This window comes from Palaemon carinicauda, chromosome 28, assembly GCF_036898095.1.
Source record: "Palaemon carinicauda isolate YSFRI2023 chromosome 28, ASM3689809v2, whole genome shotgun sequence".
NCBI classification, from domain to species: Eukaryota; Metazoa; Arthropoda; class Malacostraca; order Decapoda; family Palaemonidae; genus Palaemon; species Palaemon carinicauda.
Window position 1 is genome coordinate 65,260,936 of NC_090752.1, and position 5,000 is coordinate 65,265,935.

Consider the following 5,000-nt stretch of genomic DNA (forward strand, 5'->3'; position numbering starts at 1 on the left):
TATTTCATATTCTTTCAGCGGATAACTGAAAGACATTGTACTTATTTATCTTTACACAAGTATGAACGACCACATTTCTAGGAATACCGAAAAAAAAAATATTTTGGGCTTTGGCACCCAATCGTATTATTACCCTCTACGAAGAGACGTGGCTCTATTAGTCCTGAAAGATTTATGGCGATCAGGAAGGAGTTATCTTTCGCTCGCACGTAGACTCCTGGATTCCCATCTGGCCTGCACGAGGGTTTAAAGGTTTAAGGGCCACTCATGAATGGCAGAGGCAAGGGACAGTGACGTAGTCCTATCGAGCAGGACAATGCCTAGAGATTGACCATATATTATTATTATTATTATTATTATTATTATTATTATTATTGCTTACTAAGCTACAACCCTAGGATGCTATAATCCCAGGGGCTCCAACAGGGAAAATAGCCCAGTGAGGAAAGGAAACAAGGAAAAAGAAAATATTTTAAGAACAGTAACAACATTAAAATAAATATTTCCTACATAAACTATAAAAATTTTAACAAAACAAGAGGAAGAAAAATAAGGTAGAATAGCATGTTCACCACCCAAGCCTCCTCTCCACCCAAGCTAGGACCAAGGATGGCCCGGCAATGGCTGCTGATGACTCAGCAGATAGACCTATAGGCTCCCCCAAATAGCCCCTTAGCTCACAAGAATGGTGAGATTGCAGAGACCAAAGAAACTATCGAGTTTGAGCGAAGACTCGAACCCCAGTCTGGAGTTCACCATAAGGACGTTACCACATTGGCCACCAGAAGTTATAATAAATTCTATTGAAAAGACTGAATACAATTTCGACATTTAAATAATACCCAAAACGTATTAAAAAATGATTATACATAATGATGGCAACACAATTCAGCTGTTGAGGAAAATCTTTCATCATCAACATCTCTTACGCCTATTGAGCAAAGAGCCTCAGTTAGATTTCGCCAGTCGTCTCTATACTGAGCTTTTAAATCAACACACACTTCTCCACTTATCATCTCCCACTTCACACTTCATAGTCCTCAGCCATGTAGGCTTGGGTCTTCCAACTCTTCTAGTGCCTTGTGGACCCCAGTTGAAAGATAAAAAAAAAAAACAGAAGACCTTCACTTAAAGTAAATATGATTTGATGGTCAGAACCTCTCTCTCTCTCTCTCTCTCTCTCTCTCTCTCTCTCTCTCTCTCTCTCTCTCTCTCTCTCTCTCTCTCTCTCTCAATACATTGTGTGTAGACATTTTATTTTGAAGTCAGTACTTCAATTCATCCCATTCATTTTTTTTTTACCGATGAACTTGAGGATTTCTTTCCACTGAAGCCTTTTTTTTCCTATATTTTGAACTATAGAAACTGAGCTATTACATAATGCTACTGTACTATGTGTGTGTTTATTTCGGCAATGTTTTGTATTCATTATATATTATCATTCTAATTATTTATTTCTTCATGGGGGTCTATAACCGAAAAAAACACCAGATGAACCCATTGTTTATTTTTCCCTAACATACCAAAGGTCAGTAAATTCAGCTTCCTTGTTATGTCATGACAGGTAAAAGAGGACAGACGCCGTTCGGCTAATGAGCAATGGAACGGGGTCCTAAAAACCCCCTACTGCATCCTTATAAAGGATGTATTCACTGATGAGATGGAACTTGCAATGAGCCATCGCTGAGGGGAAATTGAGATGGTCGAGGGGAAACGGACCCTTGCCCTCACTGGACTTGAGTCATCTTTCTTTTGACAGGCGAATAAAATGGCCAAATGGCTGGCCGTGGACAATTGGTGGACACAGCACCAGAAATCAGGAACCTCTTTTGGGAAATGCTTTCCAGGAAGAGTAAGATTTGAATAAGCGAAACGTGAAATTTCCCTTACAAAGGGCACGCTTGGTTAGGGAGTTGATCAGGTCCTTCCAATTAAATCCTTCGATTGAGGAGGTATTTAGTGAATGTTTTAAGTGACAGAGAGTGGGAGGAGTCTCGATTTAGATACTATACTCAATTTTTTTTTTAATGAGGCGCATTTGCACCGACTGGCAACGGTGCCCATTTTAGCTGAGAAAAGTTTCCTGCTATCTGATTGGTTAGAATTATCTTGAGCAACCAATCAGCGATCAGGAAACTTTCCCGAGCTTAAAAGGGCACCCCTGCGAGTCGGTGCAAATCTGCCTCACTAAAAGAGAATTGACTATAGTATTATTATCATTATTATTACTTGCTAAGCTACACTACAACCTTAGTTGGAAAAGCAGGATGCTATAAAAAAAAAAAAAGTCCCAGGGGCTCCAACAGGGAAAATAACTCAGTGAGGAAAGGAAAAAAGGAAAAGTAAAATATTTCAAGAATAGCAACAACATTAAAATATAAATATTTCCTATATAACTATAAAAACTTTAACAAAACAAGAAAGAGAGAAATTAGATAGAATAGCGTGCCCGAGCGTACCCTCAAGCAAGAGAACTCTAACATAAAGAAACTCCAGTTATGGATCATTTGAAATTACGCTCTTTACATTTGTCAAAATATACGAAATCCAAAACGACTTGACATACCGGATGTTGCATTAATATTTGTAAAGAGATTTTGCTTTATAGTTCGTTGGGAAAATGTATTGTGCTGAAAATATGAGTTCTAGAAAAAAAAAAAAATCTTTCCATACAAGTATGAAGATAAATCGCAATATATCAATGATGTTTTTTCTTTGAATAGGATGTTGATGAGAGTTATCTTATTGATATCACATAACTGACTCATAAATTGGATATTGATATTTATTTATAAATAACCTTCTCATGCTATCTCTTGAGCAGTAGGACACATTGGGGGGGGGGGGGTTATTCCGAACAAGAAAACTGATCTTAGTTTTTAAATGTTTAAAGGTCTTTCATGAATGCCAGAGGCGAGGGACATGACAATGCCCTAGAGACTAACCATTTACACATATGATCAGCGCCCCAGCCCTTTCTCCATCATGCTAGGACCTGGGAGAGCCAGATAATGGGTGCTGATGACTCAGCAGGTAGCCCTATAGGCTCTCCCAACCACCCACCATTCCTAGCTCACAAGGACGGTGAGGTTGCACACACTATAAGAAACTATCAAGCTTGAGCGGGTTTCGAACTCTCGTACAAGATGTCAAACAGGGTCTCTTCCAATAAGTTACCACAACTCTTTTGTTCATTAAATCTGGATTAATCATATATTTTTCAGATCAGAAAGCTTCAGTATATAAATAAAATAATGACAAAATGGTTTCTTTGGCCAGTAAAGGTTTTCCCATTAGATCTTTATATCTATAGAAAGATGAAAGGTCTCAGACAGAAGTAGAGTTTAGGTGATCGGTTTAAAAGTTCATCTTTTGAATATTTAAATCAATTATGTAGGTTAACGTTTCACCATCTATCCTTCAAGTCATTTGGTTATATATATCTTTTATATTTATTTTTCTGAAAATTAATTTTTCCATTTTCTTTGAGTTATCACGATTATCCTTTATAATTTTTTTTCACTTACTAGTGATATCCATATTTATATAATTCTTGCACTTCCTTATTTTTTATTATAAGCCCACTCAACTTATTTTGAGGAATATCTTTGGGCTTTTAGAGAATTTCTCTTCAAAAAAAAAAGAAAAAAAAAGAAAAAAAAAAAATTTTTGAGTTAAAAAATTTTCTTCGAGAATTCATATTGGTAGATGGTTAATCTTGAAGTTATTACCTCCGCCAACGAAGTTGTAAGGAGGTTATGTTTTCGCCCCCGTTTGTGTGTTTCTGTGTGTGTGTTTGTTTGCGAACAGCTTCCTGGCAACAATCTTAATCGTTGAGTAATGAAACTTACAGGGATTAACTGTTATGTAAAAAGCTGGAAATGGTCAAAGGTCAAGGTCATGGTCAAGCAAAAGTCGAATTCACGAATCAGCCATAAGTTTGGACATCATTGTCACGGAAGCTTTTAACTTGGTTCACATTTGAGTGTATGAAAATGCACACCAATTAATACATGTTAAGATCAAAGCTCAAGGTCGAACAAAAGGTCGAGGAATAAACTGCGGCGGCGGAGGTCTGCGCTCTACTGAATGCCCCTCTATTTTGGCTAGATTTCACTTTAATATTTTTCTGGGAGGCATTTGGTTTGTTGTTCTATTCCGAATACTAGAATGTAATTGACGCATCTTTTTCTCTCTTCATTTATTCTTACCTACAATATCTATTCTCTTGAATATTAGCGGCAGCATTGTTATGCAAATGAGCATTTAAAAATTAGCTATTTAATCCCTAATCCTAAATTGGTCTCATAAAATTAGACTTTTATGAATATTCAATAAGTCCACAACAATCTAGAATTCACATTCTGAATAATTCTCGAAAATATTAATAAAAGTATTATATTATTCTCGGGTCTGTTATATTCAAACTTGATTTCTTACAATCCCCGGAATAATTCTGCTGAATGATTCAGTTACTCTTCTATTTCTATTTCACATTTTTTTAAATGAGTTCTAAAACTGTATATGAATTAAAATATCTTCTTTCAAGGAAAAGATATAATATTCATTTATCAAATATACGGAAATAGATTTTCATTCTATTTCCATTGCCATTGCAGAATATTGTAGGCAAAAGATGAATTAACAGGAAATAAATTTTATTTTTTGTGAAAGTGTATTTTGCGCATTGACAATTGCTATCAATTGGACATTATAAAACGAATAGAGATAGATGAGATATGACGAGCCACAGAGAGCTTCCATTTTTTAAACGTGATGACCGAAGAGTTGGAGAATATTTTGAGGGTTTTATTTGGATTTTCGACATGTTTATAAGACCAATCTTTGTTCTAGAATCAAAACAATATTCATTGTAACATGCAGACCACCGACAGTTATACCAGCAAAAATGGTGACATGGTATTTATTTAAAACATTGCCGCTTCATATTTTTCATGGTTATGTAGTGTTGTTGTTCTTCTTCTTGTTACTATTATTAT

The 5,000-nt window shown here is 35.9% G+C and overlaps 1 pseudogene; it reads left to right on the plus strand.

The window, feature by feature from the left end:
* The window catches only part of LOC137621863 (uncharacterized), a 72,380-nt pseudogene extending 70,693 nt beyond the window's left edge, over positions 1-1,687 (plus strand).
* The last annotated feature ends 3,313 nt before the right edge of the window (positions 1,688-5,000 follow it).